General features: G+C 30.2%; 1 protein-coding gene across 4 annotated transcripts in view; it reads left to right on the top strand.

The window, feature by feature from the left end:
• The window catches only part of LOC118203094 (uncharacterized), a 167,693-nt gene that overhangs the window by 26,696 nt on the left and 119,081 nt on the right, over positions 1-21,916 (top strand). The window contains exon 1 of one of the 4 annotated variants that reach the window (XM_085816729.1): positions 3,737-3,883. The exons of 1 other annotated variant lie outside the window; for it this stretch is intronic. The gene's annotated coding sequence lies outside the window, so the exon portion shown is untranslated. Of the gene's footprint in view, positions 1-3,736; positions 3,884-3,919; positions 4,060-21,916 lie in introns of those variants that run through there. 2 more of the 4 variants (XM_085816730.1, XM_085816731.1) reach the window with 2 other exon arrangements.

The following is a 21,916-nucleotide window of genomic DNA, read 5'->3' as shown; positions in this document are numbered from 1 at the left end:
TCTTTGAGACATCTTCAACGAAAATCACCGACCTACGTCCAAAGTGCCCTTGCAGTTGCAAAAGAACAAGACACTATGTTGGCGTTTTCATGCACAGAAAAGCAAGATTTTGAGGAGTTTCAAGTTAAATTATTACTCTATCTGAGATTTCCCACGACGTAGTTAAGGCTAGAGCTCCAAAAATATCCTTACAAAATTCAAACTTTTCTCATGAATTTAATTCTTTCAGTTAGTAGAGTTTGGTGTTCTTTCGTAGCATTAACCAAGTCTTCAAATTGCTTGAAAACCAGTTATACAAACATTCCAAACTTTATAACGTTCCAATTATACTAATTCCATTATTTCCTCGTGCAAACATAGAGCGAATCATCGCTATGTCTGAAAAGAACTGTAGAGTCTTAAGAAGGTTCTAAACAAACCCTTTTATTAAATCAGAGCTGGAACATAAAGTGCAGGTCTCGTGCTTAATAAAATCAGCCAACCGCTTGGAGTGAGATAATTAAAAAGTAACAGTCAAATTTCAAATTAAAACTAAATTTAGTAGTCGAAGACTGTACTATTTATCTAACATGAAATTGGATCAATCTTTCCACTGACGTAAAAATTCAAATGTCGGCAATTATAATACAAAGCCGAAGACTACTTATAATACAAAGCCGTATATAACACTTCTAATTATAATACAAAGCCGAAGACTACCGAAGACTATCTTATCTGAGCTAGGGAAACTAATGAACTCGAGAGTTAGAACAATGCACCAAAAAACTCACCATAAATGCTCTTAAACCTGATTTGCATTCTGGTAGGGAAACGGAAGAGAAAAATGACAGTTAAGACCTAAATGATAATAACTGCTTAGATTAATATAACGGAACATTATAAAGTTTTGAATATTTGTGTAACTGGTTTTCACGCAATTTGAAGAAACTGAAAATTAGATGTCAAATGTTTTTTGAAAGAATGAAGCCCATTTAACTCTTAAATCTCCACAGTTTCAGAGTGAATTATGGAAATGTACAAGCGTTATGCAGAAGCTTCATTGCAACAGTCGAAAATTAAAATTTGGCGTGGATTCCTGTTTCATTATTGAGACAAGACACTTTTTTTTTAATAGAAAATCGATGATTTTTGTTCTAAAATTGTCAATGTTCTAGAAATTCAAATTTTGCCGACTTATTACGAAACAGCACTGCCCCTGCCTGAAAATGGTACTATAGATATGTGCAAGGTGGAGTAATACCTTAATATAGCTTCTTCTACAAGCAGCACTCATTTTAAATTTTCGGAAATAATCAAGTAATAATAATCATAAATGGCCGACTAAACTTCTGGAGCCAAAACTGATACATTTGATTATGAGGCTACCTAAACTCATAATAATACAAAATGATACTATACAGAGAACAATTAATTTGATTAGCAAAGTTGAAAAACGGCATGCATCAATGATCTGTATAAAAATGCTTTTTTTATGCTTTTCATTATATCGCATTTTGGTAGGTAGCAATCAGTATCGATGATCGCTAGATTCAGTAGTAGTTGCAATGATGAATTTTATGTTGTGGCGTAAAACAGTTGTTACGAAATAGGAGATGTTGTTAAATTATTTGCACATTAAATTCTTTAAAAAAAAAAAAAAAAAAAAAAAAAAAAAAAAAAAAAAAAAAATCCGTCATTTTATTCATTTCTGCGCAAGCGCGTTAGATAACTTGAAAAATTCTTATCAGATATAAAGTTTTTAATGAGTAAATTGCTTTTGAATTACTTTGTATATTGTTTTAAATTAAGGAATTTTTAAGAATATGTACTGTGTAAGGAAGTTACTGTTATTTTTCACAAACCAGTCATTTTATCTTTTGAATCTTTATCGTAACTCCTAGTTTCCGTTTCCCTACCAGAGTGTAAATGAGGTAGAAAGACATACTATTTAGATTGTTTAGATGGAGCATTTTTCGCCTGTTAAAGGCCACGTTGCTATTTGATATTCTGAAAAAGCATTCCAGTCTACGGCGTTATTGCATTAGATTCATACTTAAAAAATTTAAGGAATTCAAAATTCAACATCATCTTTTAACACAGATAAGTTATAAATTTATTTTTACGTTTTATTTTTACTCATTATATATATGTATACAGATAAATATATCGGAAAGATATTTCCAAAGAAATTAACTAACATTCGTGTTAAAAACATTTAGTCAACTTCAAAGAAGAAGACACAGAAAGAAATACCAATGTTTAAGATTCTTACCCATTCGATAGTTGGCGAGAAATAACTTTTGTAGGACACTTTCTGTTGATATTATAATATGGTACAGAAATAGACAAATACTGAGAGGAAGCCTTATTTATGATTAATTGGGTTTCTTTATTCCTTAACTGCCTATATGTGCATCAAACCTGTAAGATACTTCCAAAATGGATCCTTAACGTACATTAAATAATTACATATTTTTTAAGAAATGATCTTCTAATTTGCATTTTAGTATTTCCCTAGTCTTGTGGAAATTATTTAATATTCAAATTTTAAGCGCATATTTGTAACTTTCAGAATACACATAACTTACAAAAAATACATTTAGCTAAAATTACAGTGTTAAATGATGGGCAGACAGCTACGGAAGAAACCAAATTAAATTTAAAAAGCCGGGGAATAAGATTATTTGTTCAGAACTGATATAAAATTTGATACTATGGTATCTGTTTTTGTTACGATTTGATTCTACACTTCATGGAACGATATTTAATGTTTATTTATTCTTGACTGTAAAGAATTACAATTAAATCGTCCAGAAATATTAATTATAATCCCATAATATTAAATTAAATTAATAGAAAAGTTAATTTAATACGTGTGTTTAATATTATCTACATTTGTTTCTTTGGTACGATGTAAAGTTATTTTGTAGCTGGGGATGTAAAGCTGTTACTTCCCCAGTTACATCCCCAGCTGTTACATCCCATGTTTGTTAGTTGGGAATGCCGTTCTACCTTCTATAAATTTGATGTTTAACATTCTTGATATACGAAATGAAAAAAAAAATCGTTCTGAAATAATTCATTTTATATTTTTACTTGACAAGAAAATACTTAGTTTATAATTAATTAAACAAGTAATAATTAAGTTCCTCAAATACCTATTAAATAAAAAATGTAAAGAAGTTTTTATTTTACAAGCTCAGTAGTCTGTTTATATCAGTTTAAATAACTAAAAATAAACTGTTATAATAATAATACGTAGTTTTCCTATCTTTACATTTTATTTGACAGAAAGCATTATAAAAATTTACACCATCCCAAGGAAACAAATGTAGATATATTAAACATACATATTAAATTAACTTTTCTATTAATTTAATTTAATATTATTATGATGTAATTAATTGTTAAGGAAAGTTAAAGAAAAAATATAAAAACGTCTCCATTAAAGCAATTTTTACAACTATTTGAAATTACCTAACTGATTATGACCAAATGAGGAGAAAACGTACAAGGTAAAGTTTTTTACCATACACTTGAAACGATTATATAAAATCATATTTTTCAAGGCAAAACTATTTAGTTTTCTTTCCCTAAAATTTTAGTAAATAATATTATAAATTAGCCGTTAGCGATATCCTAAGTTTGAAATGCTTAGCTGAAGTTTACCGCGGCATGTTCCTTTTCAGATTTCAGAAATGCTGCCAAATAAGCAATAAAGTCGCCAATTTAGCAGTTCGATCTAGTATAGTTCAGTTCGAGGCGGCTACTGTGAATAGCAAACCAGACGCTCAGCGATGCGTTTCTGTGAGGGAGATCTTTCTGTGTCATCCCGAAAAGTCCTCTCCATCCTCCGGATGTCTCCATTCATCGCAAGATGGTGGAATCTCAACGCAGAGTAGAGGTGAGTTGTTGCCTTGACTGTAGCGAAATACCTCGGCAGCAGACTGCTTCGCTAGATATGGCTTCAATAGGAATAGAATGCACTTGCAATTGGGGGGGAGAACTCCAAAACTATGAAGATCGTTTCGGTCACTTCGGTGTCATACTCCATTTTCTTTACATGCGCAAAAGGATGCAGTAAGTGGAAAAATCCGAGAAAAAAAATTTTTTTTTCATGTTTCTCAGTTATTATTCCATGAAATGCAATGTGCTAATAACGAAAAATTTGAATTACTCAGTTTTACTGAAATATCAATTTCTGTTGACCCTGAATCTAAAGAATAATATTTACAGTACGTGTATATGTATGTATGTACATTCCTACGTCCATATAAACAGAAAAGGATCCAAAAGAGGTCAAAGGTCAATAAGTATTGTCACAATATATAATAAGAAATTCTGCTAAAATTTCTTAAATTATTTGTATTTGCTAAAAGTAGATTTAAATAGTAATTTAGTTCCGTTGATGTTCACTGAATTTTCCGAAGATTCTAAACATTTGATGGGCAGAATTGTAGAAGAGAAACATCACTATCTTTTTTCTTTCTTTGCACTACATACTTAAGAAATATCAGCGCATAATGTTATGTACAGTCATAAGTATTATGATTTACATTTCCTTTATGTATTTGTATTTACATATAGAATGTTTCAAAATTAAGAAAAGCTTTGAAAATTCTAAAAATAAATTGTCGCCGTTCCTATAATGCAATAATTATACAAATCATCTGCATAATGAAATCACGTGTAATATGCCCGGAAACGTGAATGAGAAACTTTGCGTTCTAAAACCGGTGAATAATTATAAAATGAAGAAATATACAGTAAAATAGGCATTTGTAAAAGAAAGAAAAAATAACTTCTTTTAAAAAACTGATTAAAATATAAAATTAGATTTTGATATACATTAGGGACTTATTTTTCATTTATAAAGCAATCATCAGAAAAGCATTTCATTCATTATTTTACGTATAAGTTTAATGATAACGTAGTTCATTTAATTTTCTCTTCATTAAAAAATTTTAAAAACAGCTGAATTTTTTTATATGTCTTTCAACAGAAAATTTAAGAATTTTATTTGCATCTACTAGAATATTTTGTCATTAATTTATCTTTCATTTACGTTGTTTCAGATCCTGTTTAATGCAGTTTCCTTAAAATTACATTACAATGAAACTAGAGAACTATCATGTTATACAAGTTATATTTGTTTATATTCGAAATGGTGTACACCAGTGGTCTGAAACGCAAATGCGGGATAAATGCACAATATGAAAGCTGTTAATAGGAGGAAATATCTTTTCAATAAAATGAAATGTTTTTAATAAATCAAAAACCTTTTTAAACTAAATTTTGAATTTTATTTAATAAATATTTATTAAAGCATACAAACAATACTAATAATGAAGGAAAGGAAACAATGTTAAGTTTAGACTTCCTCTCTGTCTGAAACCTAGAGACTGGTGTCTTCAAGAATTTCAGTGCGTTGCACTTTGCAATTTTAGCATGTTGATTTTTAAATATTAATTTTTAAGACTGACATTTACTTAAAATAATTCTAAAACGTTAAATTAACCACTACCTTAAAAATAAACAAGTTACGAAGCACGGGAACATGAGAATAAATAATGACAAACTATTCTCATTTTTTCTATTTACTAAATTTTTCTTCGTCTTATATAAAAAAAATTAATATTTTTATTGAAATAATTATAACCGTCTTTATTTCTTACTGCAACCTACAGCTACAACTATCTCATGGTGTTTCGATTTTAATAAATTTGTAACCTTGGATAAAAATTACTAGAAACTATCTTTATCACAAGTTGTAAATTCTCATCGATCAATCTGGTTCTTTTCTTAGACTTATTAATTTTCAACTGCGGAAAAAAGGCTTTTCGTATATAAACGTATTCCCCCAAAAAGACAGGTATTTAACTGAAGGTATTTATTTTTTGAGATATACGAAAAAAGTGAATCACATTTGTATTTTCTGTTCTTTGAATAAGATTTGTATCAACGTGTAAATTTATCAGCTCCAGTTTTAGATATTCTGGAGCATTTGTTTTAAACAGTAATAAAAAATATTATAAAATTGGGCTTCAAAACAGTAAAATCTTAAATGTTTTATTCAAATTCTTGTCACAATAATTCTAATTAATTTATGAGAACTATATTCATGGACTGTGTGAAATTGCTTCAAAGGCCACATGCAGGATATGCGAGCAGCCAGTTGGAAACCACTAGCATACATACACTCGCCTGAAACTCTTATATGCTAACACATGTAGGTTCCAAAAATCTTTTGACACATGTAGGCTTTGCGTATATAAATCACATAATTTCGTAAGGGCATTGCTTGAAGAATGATGTACATATCACTTTCCTTAAAGCATATGCCAGTTACTTCAGTTTAAAAGATGCTGCATGATTCTGATAAAGTTAAGTAGAATGGCCTAGAATTTTTAGCTACGATCTTCTCAGTTTTTCCAGGATTTTCAGCAATGTGGGAAAAATGTCAATTCCTCATATTACACATTTAAATCTATGTAAGGATTTGCGCTGCAGTCAAATAAAGGGGCATTAAAAATGATTTTCAAGAATTTATTCTGTATTACTTATAATATTTTTTTAAAATAAGACATAAATCTACATAGTTGAACGCATATCAGTATTTATGCAATATTAGATGACTTCTAATATTTTGTCTCGCTGTTACGATTCAATGACAATATTTAACATTTATCGCATTTCATGCCATTTGTTATCAGTTGGTATACTAAAAATATTAATTCTTCTTCAGATGCTAAAAATATGTAACATTTTATTTGTTATTAATAATATAAAATATATTAAATTAATGAAATATTAAATAGCTGTAGGAAACTTTCGTAAGAATTCAAGCGATGTTTTACGAATTTCAAGTAATACAATTATTTATCAAATAATTAGTTATTAAAATTACTTTTACGTTTCTCACGTTAAACTGAATTATGTTAATTAATTTATTAAAATAGCACCTCATTGAATTATATTTTTTCAGAAAAGTCAACGAGTTAATAAGCTGTTAATCATATTTAAAATTTTTAATCTACAAATAACATGAAATTACACATTAATTTGTTGAAACGAAAAAGATTTACATTAATGGGGTCGTAAGGAATTGTTACCAATCATTTAATTGTAAATGTCTACTGATATACCTAATGATAATTCATAGTAAATTGAAAATTCATCTATTAATTAATTTCTTCTAACTATTTTTTGTGAATATCATCAAAAATATGAAATCTTTTAATTATTTAAATGAAGTTTAGGGCACAAATAAAAATATTTTAATATTCTTGCATATTTTTAATATTTTAAACTTGTTATTTTTGTTATAGGTAAATGTTTTGAAATATAATTAATAACACTATTTTTATATACACTTTGGCTGCCCTATTTATATTTTAAAAATTCTTATTTGTTCTATAGGACTCAAAAATAAATGTTTCCCTCTAGAGATGAAATTATTCCTTCATGTCGAGAATTTTATGACATGTCATCAAAATAAAAGTTAGGGAATTCTTTTCTCATAAAAAGTTTTCCTGGAGAAAATTTTACTTTGCCGGAGAAAGTTGATCCTTCAGAGATGCCATGATAAGTCTGGCGGGGGAAAATTTATGTCATTCAATTTTCCATAGGAAAAATATTTTGCCTCGGGAGAAAAATTCTTAAACGTTACTGTTATTTCAAAAATTGGAATTTCCTGGAGCTTAAGGTAACACATAAATAAAAATATGGTAACTAATTCTCTTAAACTCTAACTTAAAACTTATTTCAGTATTTAATTCTATATCTATTTTGCTTAAAACGAAATAAATTGCTCGTTATTATGTTTATGTAGTAATTTCACCAATTGCCAACCATTAAAGTGGCTGAAATATAAGATGATGGTTTTTCTCTTTAAAATGCCTACTTTTTAAAACAGCATTTGTCTCGTATAAGTAACCAAGCATTTATACGGTATGTAATTCATCACTTATATTATAAATTTAAAATTAGGAAAAAATGTAAGTTTTAGATTAACAGTGCTGCAAACGAAAACAACAAGCATTTTAAAGACGACTCGCTTATGATCTCTTGACATACGGAGAAAAGTTTTAGATTCAACCAACATTTTTACCACATTTTAAATGATTTAAACTTTCCTCAAGACGTTAGATTACTTAGTTATTTTCTTTCAAAATTTTTAAACTATTATAGCTTACATTTGTTATTTTTGTAAAGCCTTTCTTAATTTTTTATACAGCAGAAGTGAGATTATTCGGGCTCTGGTTTATCGCAACTTCATGTACCTCGAATTCCTGTTATCTAACAGCTTTTTACTTCTTTTGAAACAACTTGATTTTAATTTATTTTCGTATTTGCATTTTTAGTTGACTTAAATAACACAGAAAGATAAATTAATATTTTATAGAATATTTATTGTTTAAGAATGCTGAATGTGTGTGACATATTTACTAGTTTACACAACAGAAATAATTTACTGTAAGCCAACAAGTGTACGATACACTTCAATCTCATTAAGTTCAATAATATTGTTACATGTCAATAATAGGTTATCATGTGGCATTTGGTAAATATGTAATATATAAATATCAGTAGGCGTCTCCCAGACTGCGATAGCTAAGTTTCTGGGTTCGAATCGCGGAGGAGGTATGGTTGTAATTGTCCGTCCCTTCATAGGAGGCGATGATGGCCCACCTATTAGGTGCCTCCATAATAAAGAGACCACCACATCTGGCCTTGTATAGATTAATGAACTGTGTTACACTGTAACTGTTCACAATCTGCCATGGGAAAAAAATATTAGCTGGCAAACATTTGCGTAGAGTGAGTGAGTGAGTGAGTGCACCACTATGATGGCTTCCGACCACGGACATGAACCAAACGGAATTATATACCATCACGGCGGGGAAGACTCGAGAATAACAAGGTTGAATATTATATACTAATAACAGTTTTACAAATTGTTAACTGCAAGGCACTAAGCGTTATTCTGGTTATCTGTTTTAAGTTCTGAACTTTTGAAACATTATAATATTATCCACGGTTGTTTCTGCTTAGGCAGTGTCCTGAGATTTTCTCTATTTTATCAAGGGCTATTCTGTTTTTGAGTGTGTTAGTCGTTCACATTGCCCAGGCACAGTCCGCTGGTTTCTTCAAGTGCCAGGTTCTTGTATGTACACAATGGAAGTAATAATGGTCCGTCTGCTGTTGCTTTTTTATTCAACGTTTTAATTTTTATAAATACTTCTTTTCTAAAAATATTTCTATACTTTCGTCGTTACTTTTATTTATTTCTTTTTCTTTCTTATTCATTTTTCTTTATACAAATACTTCTTTTTTAAAAATGATTAAACAAATAGTTCAGTTTAATTTTAGTTAAATAGAATGAAGTTATGTGTTTTGATTTATCTAATGATTAAGACATATAGAATCCATAACATCAAAAACATAAGGACAACTCTAAATAAATATATTAAGAGCGCATATAAAAATTAACTTGTACATGATTACAAACTTCATTTCAGTTTTAAACAGATCACCAGTCCGACAGCTTTCAAATTTATCAAGTGTGTGTGCACAAGTGTTTACTTTTGACTTGCATCTGAAATTATTTGCAAAGCCTGTCAGTGACTATAAGATTGTTATCATTTGTCTCGCCATATAATTCGAAATATCTATTATTTCGATCGAGGTAAGTCTCGAGCACAGGGACTTTAGTGTTCAGTTGTTTGTATTAGAGATTTTATGAAATAAAAACAATTTCTTTGTTTAGATTTAGTGCAATAAAAATTGAAACAAGTTTATGTTTTAGGACATACGTTAATAAAAATTAGTTTTATCATTATGTTTTGCTTCAAATAAAAATAAAAGCGTTATGGCCAAAACAACACCGACAACAACAAAAATAAAAACTTCACTAAGTGAGTACTTTGCTTAGTAACATAAAAATTTCTTTTTAGGTATGTATTCATTTTTTCCCGATAAATGGGGAAAATCAGAAAAAAAATCCCTCACTTGTATTACACAATAACCACTCGTTTTAAGTATACTGAATTTTTTTTTTTTTTTTCAAGTTTTCAAATATTCTGATGACTGAGCTCAGTAGTTTGGGTCTCAGTAGTTTGGGTAATTGAAGTTCTATTGCTGATAAACAAATAAAAAGTTCTGATGACCTACAGAACCAAATTTCTGGATTATTTGGTAATGCAAGATATGTTGCGTTTCAAACTAATTCAAAATAAAAATGACAATTCTTCTATACATATATGTCCAAACAGGTATATCGACTTCTGAATGATGATATATCTATGAATATGAATGATGATATTATTTCGCGCAAGATGTATCACATCGGATTAAATTTTGTGCTTGTATTAACTGTATCAATCAGCAGATTTTTATAGCACATTTAAACAAAACATTAATATTTTCGTAGGTCCCAAGACGAAATGAATATTATTAAAGCAAATAGTTTTAACTAGTATTAAATTTGGTATTTTATTGCATTTTTATACTTAAAATAATGTAGACAAGCTGCTCTATTTTATTTCTAACAAAAAGCATTTTATGAAGTACAAGGGTCAATTAAGCCAAATGACGCTTTTAGCAACAAGAGGTTTTTACCTGCAGTATAACTTTTCTTTGAAATGAAAATTTGAACTGCCGAGATTCTAGATGTTGCATTTATGAAATTCTTTGTGTTGTGTTACCTGAAAAGCAAATTGTTTCTTTTCTTTACCTGTGCCAGAAGTCAGCGGATTCCCCATTCCTGAGGATAAAAAATAGTTTCTATTTATAGGTTTTCCTAGGACAGCAAAAGAAGAGGTAGGATTTAACTTAGTGACATTTCAGTATAAGTTTGTCATAATCCATTCTTTATTATAAATACATCGGAATACGGTGAAATCACTCTAATTTAATAACTTTTCAATCTGTAATCAAGCATTTTAAATCTCAAATATACAGAATGTTAGTTTCTGAGGGCAAGTCTGATACCGGTTAATTGTTAACTGGAATTTAACAACGTTCAGATTGCCAACCGTGTGGTGTTGAATTTTTACTTCTAAGAAGTAGTTTGAAGAAAACGATTTATACGATGAAAATGTACTGAATATTATTATAAACCTTGAATAAAAGTTAGAATATTATTTGAAAACTGAAGCAAAATTTATTATATTGTGTGAATACCATTCAAGTCCTAAGTACAATTAAAAGAGCAATAATTCAGTATATATTACGACATTACATTTTTATTTATAATTTGAATATCGTTGAAGCTAAATTAGAATTTATAATTATTAGGAATACAACGTTATTAATTATATAATATCCGAAAAAACGTTATGTTAGAATCCATTATACTACCTGACTCTACATTATTATCAAAAGCTACTGATTATCACTCAACGATACTTTTTTCTTTGTGATATGAAATAAAAAATATCTGAATCTGACAGTATTTCAGAAACTGAATTCAAATATATAATCGAAATTTTACTATCGCAAAAGGAGTGTCTGCTACACTTTCTCATAATTTCGATGAGTGCATGCAAATTTATATTCTATACATATTATATTAAGGAAACACTAATTTAAAAGATGGACGTATACCATTTTCTCATACAGTTAGGACAATACATGCGTATATACGATAGAAATGAGTAAGCATATTGAGACCCCAATAGTCTTAATGCCTTTTCTTAATACCAGAATTTTCAAAGAAAAACGCTTCTCGTATTTATCGTGAATGATCTTCAAATTAATCAGGCAAGAAATCTACATAAGACTAGATTATTTTAATTGTATCAAAACACATGAAGAGCGCACCAGCGGCCGAGCGGTAACGTCGCTGAACACTGGTAGTTCGATCCGAGTTCGAATCCCGCGAACGGGCTGGCTGCATGAGTGTTTTCGTCATTTTCCCCATGTGTAACGTGTATAGGAGCCAGTTCCCTTAGAAAGTCCTCCACGAAGGCATCCCTTCCCTTAGGCAGATAGCCCTCGTGTGCTTTGTCGTAATTAAATACACACCAACTTATTCTAATAAACCAAACCAAACCAAAACACACGAAGGCTATCTGTCTAAGCGATGCTTTCGTGGAAGATCTTTACAGGGAAATGGCTGTTATCCGTATCGTTGGAGGAAACGTTAAATGGGAAAGCAAAAAATGTGGCTTTAAAAATGTTTCGAATTTTCTTGTTGTAACTTCTGAAAATCGTCCATTAATTTTTGGCTAACTATTTTTCATCCATTTACACAGGTAAATTTTGCAGGCATTGCCATGTATTTTCTATTTTAAAGTAAGACGATTAACGATCAGATTTCCGATCTAGAAGTAATTTGCTAATTTGGGATTCCCCACGAATACTTTTTGATTTTATATTAATATTAGGGAGTTATTTCGGAAGTCGACGAATCCTAGTCCATTTGTATACATTACTTTAACGAAATATTTCATAAATTTTAGCTTAAAGTTTAACGAAGTGATGTACGTTTTTTCAGAATCTATAAGTATTACATTGATAACATTAAGGTGATACTTATTTTAACTTAATACTTATAAGGTGATACTTATTTTGGTTACTGGTTTTTGGATGCAGTAATTTTTCTCGTTTCTGTCCTACCATCTAAAAATATTGCTATAACGATACTTAATAACAATAATTGAATCATAATTTATTCTACAGAAAGTTTTTGAGTAAAGTAAACAGTACGTGCGATATGCAACTTCTTTTCTTTTTTCCTTTTCCTTTTTTTAAACGATAGTAATAATTTTAATAATTTCAATCTTTTCACTTCAATAAAAGTCAAAATTTTCAATTAAGGATTAAATTTTCACGGAGCAATTTTTAATATATTTCATAATGACACTTGCAAAGGCTTTTGGTCATATGAGAGGAAGAAAAACACGGGAAGTATCTGCCTTGATGGAGGATCTTTTATAGAAATGAGCTCATATTCAGGTTATGCATAGAGAAAACCACGAAAAACACCTATGCAGCCATTTCGTTCTCCTGAGTGCGAACATGGTCCAAACTACAAGCATTCACCGGCCTTTACTACTCGGCCACTAATGGGACAACAAACTCCTATTTCGATCCTTAGTTAGAACTATTATTTTTAGAAGCTTCTTATCGAAGGTGGCAAACCCCAAAGTCTAGATCAGATCTGCATGTGCATTTGAACATCCTTCATTTTATTTAAAAAATGAAGGAAGAAAAGATGTTAGTTCCTGGGAGAGATGGGGAAGAAGAAGATTAATGAAGGACAATTTTTGATATCTCACCTAAGCAAACACTCATGTGCACTTAAGGAATCGTGATTTATTTCTTGGTCCGCAAGAAATTTATTCAAGCTGCAACGTCGAGGAAATATAATTTTCAATGTGCAACACAGAGATAATTCAGGCACAGTAAATCCGAAATTAAGTACAGAAAAGCAGAAATTAACGCAGGTAATATTTTATAAGAAACTGCTTACATAACCTATCTATTCACAAAGCACATTTTGGCATAAAAGACAGTTTTCCTAATTTTAATTTACATAAACATGAATTAATGGCTTATTGATATAAAAATTGTTTTGTGCTTGGATTGTTGTTATACGTGCATATAATAACCAAATCTTTATTACTTTACGTCTTTTGGTATATTTTGGACCTTGACATTTACTACCGATGAGTGCTTCTGAACTAACAAAGGTGACACCAACCGAAATTATATTACGCTGGTATAGTAATGGCATCTAATCCATCACTTTGATGTTATTCGGAGCGAAACATCGGCACTAAATGGATAGAATAACAATAACCTACCGAAAAGGCATAGTGTGTATGGTGTTAAAAGCATCTGCTGATCCAAAACTCTTTTTTATAAGAAAATGTAAAAACATTTTTAACAAAACGAAACAAAAAATAAATAGATAAAGTGAATTTTAAATTTCACTTATCGAATATTTATCCAAGTGTATAGAAACAATAATAATAATAACAAGGAAAAAATTCAAATTTATGTTTATTTTCTATCTGAAGTATAAAGGTTAGTAACCCTCAAAAAATTTCTCTTGGTTTATTTTGTAATTCAAACACATTGACAGCTAAATATAAAACTGAGATAACTCCAATTGAATTTAATAGAAGACTGAAGCGCCACCAGCTGTCGACTGGCAAATTAAATTTACTGAAATGAAAAAAGAAACTTGAGAAATTCTCTCTTATTTATGCTAGTTACAGTGCCTGATGTACAAGCATACAGTAACAAAAAAAAAAAAAAAAAAAAAAAAAAAAAAAAAAAAAAAAAAAATCTGAAATTTTTCAGATTTTAAATTACGTCCAAAGGGGCGTTTTTTTAACGTTTTGAGTGTTACCTTTATTTATTAAATATCATGTTCTTTGCACTTAAACCATAAAATTCAGTTCAAGAGCAATATCGCAAAATAATGTTAAATTAAGCATATCTTTAGAATTTCCGATATACACAGTCTCGCGAGCTGGAGATAAAAGTATTTTTTTTTCTATATAACGTTGCCATTTCTCGCTTTTAAAGCATTGAGTTTGTAAATCAAAAATTCGTTAAAGTTTTACAAAATATAAAATCTATAATAAAACAAATTCCAAATTTGGGATTTCAGATGCCCATATTCGCAGTAGGATTTCGTCATTCAAAATTCGATGGCTCTATGTACCATTGTTTTATCACAATGCGAGAAATAGACAATCATTTATGCAGATTTTTCATTATTTAATTTCTTCAAATATAATGCAGGACTCTAACATTTTGTGGCAACAGTTTGAAAAGTGAACCGACGTTTATGAGTCCGACGCAAAATGCCAAAACGAAAGCAATAGTCCTTCGGGACTGAAAAGAAAAGCTTCAACCTATTAATTTTATCTATTCCTTCAACAGCAGCCACGTATATAAATTCAGTTCATATTTTTATATCTTTAAAACTATAAGCATCATATTTGCAACGCACACACGATTAAAATGTATTCGCAGGCTGCTTAAAATTTCTTCGGTCACTGCGAGTTTGCGATTACTGTTTTAGAGCTAATAGGAGAATGGCTACTAAGTTAGTAACAGTTACAAAAATAGAGACGTGATAAAATGACTAATAATATCTTGTAAAGTAAAAACTATCAAACTAACTATCAAATTTTAAGTTAATTTGACACATTCACGGCGTAGCTTGCAAATGTTTTGTTCTACCAATTTAATGTTTCGGCATCCAAATATTTATGTTGCGTTTTTGATTATTTAAACTAAATTTTATTTATAGTTAAATAATCGAGGTTAACACTAGAACAGAGTGGAGAAAACAGTAGTTAAGGTTTAAGGAGAACTATTTATAGATGCATGTAATTTATTTTTTTTAAGTTTGATCTCCTCTATTAAAGAATATATTACAGTTATTAATTTAAAGAAAACATTTTATTGCTATTTTTCTATGGACATTTTTTGATAAGTGTTTAAAGCCTTTATAATAATGAGTATTTAATTGCTATGTAATAATAGTGATGCTTCTCCAGAATAATACAATATTTCGATACTAGGCTGAAGGCTACAAGGATTTTGGGGATACACAAAATTCTGGCGGTATTAGTCACAATACGGATTTATTCATTAGCAGCGCTATCTAAGACTAAATGTCTGATTTTCAAATTTGCGACATCCACTGCAGATACCCTGTTGACTTACCATAATGATAATCTACTTCTGATACTCCAGTGTCATTCGAAACAAATAATACCTATTTGATGTTCCTCTCTCTCTATTATGTATGGAGTTCCTTAAATAATTTTTTGTATTTTCACTGGAGAATCATCACCTTAGAAATCTTTTTAACATGTTTTGAGTAGGTTGTTACTAGTAAAGAACTGTAATGTTTAATAAGCAATGGTTATAAAATATATGCATTGCTAAGGCTCACTGAAACGGATTAGAATCCCCAAGAGTCGTTAAATAATCATTTTATTAGCTTTTATTTAATTCATTTATGATGCTTCACTACGGTCGGAATTTCGTCATTAATTTTTAACTTACTTTCTGATAAGTTATCGAAATCAAATTCTGGACATACATTTGTTTCTCGATGACAATGGAACGTGATGAAGCGATTTTTCAAAATTCAACTTATATATTTTTCCTATTAAATATTTAAACGAATTTTCGCTCTAGTCTTTTTCCACGAATAAAAAAAATCAAAATTTTATTGCTTGCATCATCAAGTAGAGCAGAAGAAAAGCTTTTAAATTAAATTTGTATGAACACTGTAAATTTGTTTCTAAATTTTTGATGAATTTTCGAACACCACTCTATTTGTTTTGACTATTTTACGTCCATGATTTTACCATTTCAACATCTAAAAAATGTGTAGGACATAAAGTTAAAAAATTTTCACAGATTATAAAATAAACATATCTTTCTCTTTTAAAACAAGAATTATAAAAAAATTGGACGTTTTTCTACATCTATTTAAAAATATGTTTTAGTCTCAATCAGAAGGGAGGATTGCAATCTTAATCATAAAAGAGGGGGGAATTCAGTTATCCGGCATCACTTCAGACATATTTCTCTCTAGGTTTTGATGCCATTACGTCATATAATTCTTATCGCTTCTATACATTAATTTTTTCATTTACTATCTCAAAATAAAAAAAATGAAGTATTGATTAGCGTTTAAAATTATTTGCAAGGAAATCTATCCAGTCATTTTAAATTTTTTCTATATCGTAAGTTTATATACATTTTGATCAGCAACTCAATTTAAAAACTGATTTTCTTAATTTTATTGTGGTGTGTAATATTATATTAGTTTATGGAACTTTATAATTCTAACATGCAAAAAAATATCTGTAATAAAATTACAAACACTTCTCTGTCTTAATAAATGATAAAAAATATTATTTAACACCTTTTAACACTTTTTTTAAAACTAACTAAGATTTTATAAGCTTCTATTTTTTTAGCTCAAAGGGTCATTATCCTAGAAGGGATATTATTCTGGAAACGGCATTTTGCATCGGTTCACTATAAATGTCAATTTCACGTTTCAAATTCTTGCCACCAAATATTATCTCTCTGTATTATATTTAAAGAAATTAAATAATGAAGAATCTTCATAAATGTATATATGTTTTTCGCATTGTGAAAACACAACGGTACCTAGAGCTATTAAATTTTGAATAACGTTGTCCCCCACCCAAACGGGGGCATCTGGAAGTCGGAATTAGTTTTATTAGTTTCATATTTTCTAAACCTTCAGCGAATGTTTGATTAACAAGCTCAAAAATTTCAAAGCGAGTAGTGGCAACATTGTACGAAAAAAAAATATTTTTATTTATAGCGTGCCAGATTCTCTATCGGATATTGTAAAGATATTGCAATCTTTGGACTTCTCCTTCTTATTTTTTTAGTATGCCTATCTTGATAGTAGTTACTTCTACACGAAAATAGTGTTGCTTCATTTTGAAATTCATTTTTCATAAATGAAGAACCCGATAGCGCAATTTGTTTAAAACTTAAGCAATTTTGTCTTGCGATACTATATTAGCCCTAAAACATGTGGTATAAATTAAGTATTTCGCTAAAATATAAGAGAACTTCAGCGAAATATCATGGTTCATTCTATAGATGACGGTGGAAGGTCAACCAGTGATATTTACCGAGATTATAGCTGAAGGCTTTATAACGGAAAAGTTAATTGTGGAGCTTGGCATTTAGCAACATTCAGTTTATGTTATAATGAGAGTTTGTCATTAATTCAGAATTTTCCAACATAATGTGTTTTTGCGACACTTCTCATTAAACTGTTACATAATAAACTGATGCTGTTGCCATCAATGTATGAAATTCGATGACAATTGCGATTAATTTGGAATCCAGTAATGAAAGATATCAGTCTCTTGTTTTTAATACAGCATCGATAAACCTTTTTTTTTTCTTTAACATGTTCCTATAATTTTCAATCCTTTATTCTTCTGAATTCTTATACGTTTTAGTTATTTTTCGTCGTGTCAGAAATTGCCAAAGCCATTTTTATAACTTTATTTTCTCCCTCCTTTTCTCATGCTTTCGTGATATAATTGAAAGCATACACAAAAAGTATTCGAGCAGTCCATGGATTGAGTCCCGGCGAGGACACTGCACATATTTAACGTTTCCTAAAAATATTTAAGAACTCTACAGTGGCGCCCGAAATAAAAAGAGTGGACGATAATTCGTCACCATCAGAATTTGGTGAGTGAGTCCCCTAATCCCCAATCGTCCTTAAAAGGGGGAGTATATAAGGTAGTTTCTTTATCCTTTCCGTATGCCTTCAAGATGTAATTGTAAGTGTACTCAAAGTGTATTCGAGAGGTCCAGGGCTCAAGCCCCGGTGAGGGCATTGCATATTTTTAACGTATTCAGCATCAAACACCCTAATGACTCTACAATCACTTGCAAGAAATCGATATCCAACGCCATTTCTATTATTATTATTAATTTTTTTTCTTTTATATTCTGAAATGATTTTGCTTTTACTTGTTCAGCATGGCAGGATTTTGCTCTCTTTTCCATCCTTAATTCTGCATTATACACATTTAACCACATTTCTTTCCTCCTTTTCCCACAACTCACTAACTGATATCATACTGGAAAAATGTCTTACAAAACAGTGAGGAATAGGAGAACTAAACAACTAAATTTCCGTTTCTCAGTGTCTTCATCGCATTACCAATGAAATGAACAGTTTGTGCCGATATTCTGGATTACGGAATTCTGGCCAAATGTAAACATGGTATACACCAGACTTGATATTGATTCAGGTTCCTAGCTGAATTTCGCTTTGTTTTTTCACCTGTGTTTCCATGCTGCTGCACTGAAGTTTGTAATTCCCTTTACTATCCATTTCGTAACTGGCAAATTGTAAACATATTTCTCATAGCTTAAACGTGTAGGTTTTAATTCTGTTTGATCAGTAATAATAGAAGATATTTAGCTTGCAAATAAATAAAGCACAGCAGAAACAATCCAAAAAAACAAAATATACGGAAATAGATGGAAAATGGATACAGGTATATAACTCTAAAGATAACAGAAATATGCAAAACATTTAATATAAAATATCTCGGATTAAAATGAAATTAAAGAAATATGAGTCATTGAAGAAACAGGCAACATTCAAAATAACACTTCGACTGCCGCGTCACATGTATTCGGGTGACGACAAAAATTCTGATCAGGCTGCGTCATCCGTATTCGGATGACAATGCTTGGAGTACTTACGATGCAAAGTAGGTATTTGAAAAATGGTTTTCATCGTTGAAAGAAACGAAAATGATCGTTGCCGACAGCTAAATTCGTTCCGTTCACTAAACTGAATTGTCTTTTATTCGGTACCAACTTTTCTTTCTTCATAAACAACCAATTCTTGTAAAATACCATCAGTAGTATCTACTACATTTTTTATCACTGCATTTATCAATATTCGAATTAGAATCATAAAATGTAATTTTGTTTATAATTATCTTTCTGAAAAATCTCTACTGTTTCTCATCGCTACTAATATCCAAATTTTTGTAAGCCTCGCAGCAGGTTTCTTCTTCACTTTTATGCTATTTACTTAAAAATTGCTCTTTCATTTTTCTTTTAGACACTGCAAAAAGTTGGGGAAACAATTTTAACATAAAAAATTTCAACCATTTGTCACTACAGAAAAAAATATTTGGGAAAGGAAAAAAAAAAAAAAAAATCGAATCTCGCAACCTTTTTTAGATATTTCGTTCTTGAGTAAAGATTTTAAAATGAATACATGTCCCAAAATGTTTCGCCAAATGAAATTCGCGAATTGAAAATCGCGCTGTTCTAAGGGCCTAACAGCGGCCGAGCAGTAAAATTGTTTAAACTCTGGTAGTTCCGACTTGGGTTCATGCCCGGCAAACGGGCTGGCTGCATGGGCGTTTTTGTGTTTTCCCCATATGTAACGTGTATATGAGTCAGTTTCTCTTAGAAAGTCCTCCACGAAGAATCCCTTCCCTTAGGTAGATAGTTCTAGTGTGTTTTGTCATAATAAACCAAACCAAACCAAATCTGGACGTTCTAAACTCCTACTATCGGAAACAATCAAAGCATTGCACTGCAGCATTCGCTACCCAAAGGAGACTTCTTACAAACTCGTGTGGCTTACAAACTCGTGTGGCAGTCAACGTTTTAGAATATAATGCGACATCATTGTGTACTATTTGGATTTCGGAAATTAGTGTAATTTTAAATTAAACAAAACAATTTGAAAATCTTTGAATAATTTGAATTTATTAGACTCTGAAAATACAGGAAAATGAATGCAAAAGTGCAGATTCATTGCAACGTTTTAATCTATTTAAAAGAATAGAGACGTTTCATGAATACATGCAATTTGTAAGCAGCAAAAGCTACTCAAAAAGTGAATCAGATTGATTTTGGAAGCATATCAATCTTATCGTGTTACCAAGATAGATGTATATGAATGTACGTCGTATTCTTCATATGATTTTATTTTGTGACATCTGTAGAAACTGCATTATAATATGGGACGCTTTTATTTTACTTCTGAGTCTTATTCATTATATTATCATCTTTACCTGAATGTCAATATTTTAAATTTAATTCCATATTATTATATTTTTATTTTCAGTTATCATACATATTATTATAAATATATTTTAAATTTAACTTCATATTATTATACGTTTTAGTCCAAAGGGGCGATTTTCCCAGAAGGACTATAAATTTCGTTTTATCATTTTGCGTTGATTCACTGTAAACGTTGATTCACCTTTCAAATTGTAGCCACCAAATATTAAAGCCTTGTGTTACATTTAATAAAAAATAAATAAGGAAGAATCTGCATAAATGTATGTATGTTTCTCTAATTATGATAAATCAACGGTAACTAGAGCCATCAAATTTTGAATAACGTACGTTTCCACCGCAACATGGGCATCTGGAAGCCCAAATTTGGAATTTGTTTTATTATCGGTATCATATTTTGTAACACTTTAACGAAGTTTTTTTAAGAAAGTCAACAATTTCAAAGCGAGCAACGGCAACACTGTACGAAAAAATAATTTTATCTCCAGCGCGCGAGACTGGGTATCGAAAATTCTATAGATATGCTCATTTTAAATAGTCGAGATTAACACTGTTTCTTTCTATTGTAACTAGTGAGACGTAAGAATTATGACAACTAAATAAGGAACTTTTTTATATAAAACAGTTCGTTTAGTGATTAACTGAAAATAAATCCTACAGTCTTTTATAATATTAAGTTTCCCAATCCAGCCCATCTGCGCAGCGTTCTTCGGAATGTAGGTATGAAAATTGTTTAAAGTTATACAGTTTAATATGGTCGTTGTGAATGTCTTCAACGTCATCAAAATGATGCCATTTTAATGCAGATTTCAAATTTATGAAAAGAAAGAAAGAGGTCTCATAGTTTTCGGCCAAATATTTGGTTACGAAGAAAGCTGAATGAATTGGCGCATCACCATGTTAACATAGCCAACCTCTCATGGCCAAAAATGGCCTTTTCAGATAACATTATGGCACGCAAACGTTCAAGATTTCATTTATGCGAAAAATGACACGGACAACTTCCACTTTATTGTTTCCGATTTATTCTAGATCACCTTCAAACACACGAAATGAGCCTTTTCATATACACGTGCCTCTGATATGTCTCATATTCAATGTTTGGCGCGATTAAAAAAAACTTAATAAAAATTCTCTGCTAGATTTTTGCGACAAAACGTTCCAGAGATGCCTTTCTTTACGAATAACTCCGCATATCTGAATACATATATTTTTATTTTGACTTCATATTATTTGAATTTCATATTACTATACATTTTTGGTGTTTTCCTATATTTTCCAACACAAACTAATAATGTAGGAGGGAGCTAAAAATGCAGTAATTCCTCAC

This window comes from Stegodyphus dumicola, chromosome 5, assembly GCF_044657685.1.
Source record: "Stegodyphus dumicola isolate Sdum_Otavi_A_Nest chromosome 5, ASM4465768v1".
NCBI lineage: Eukaryota > Metazoa > Arthropoda > Arachnida > Araneae > Eresidae > Stegodyphus > Stegodyphus dumicola.
Note: the sequence above shows the minus strand (reverse complement) of the source record. Positions and strands in the feature narration are given on the sequence as shown.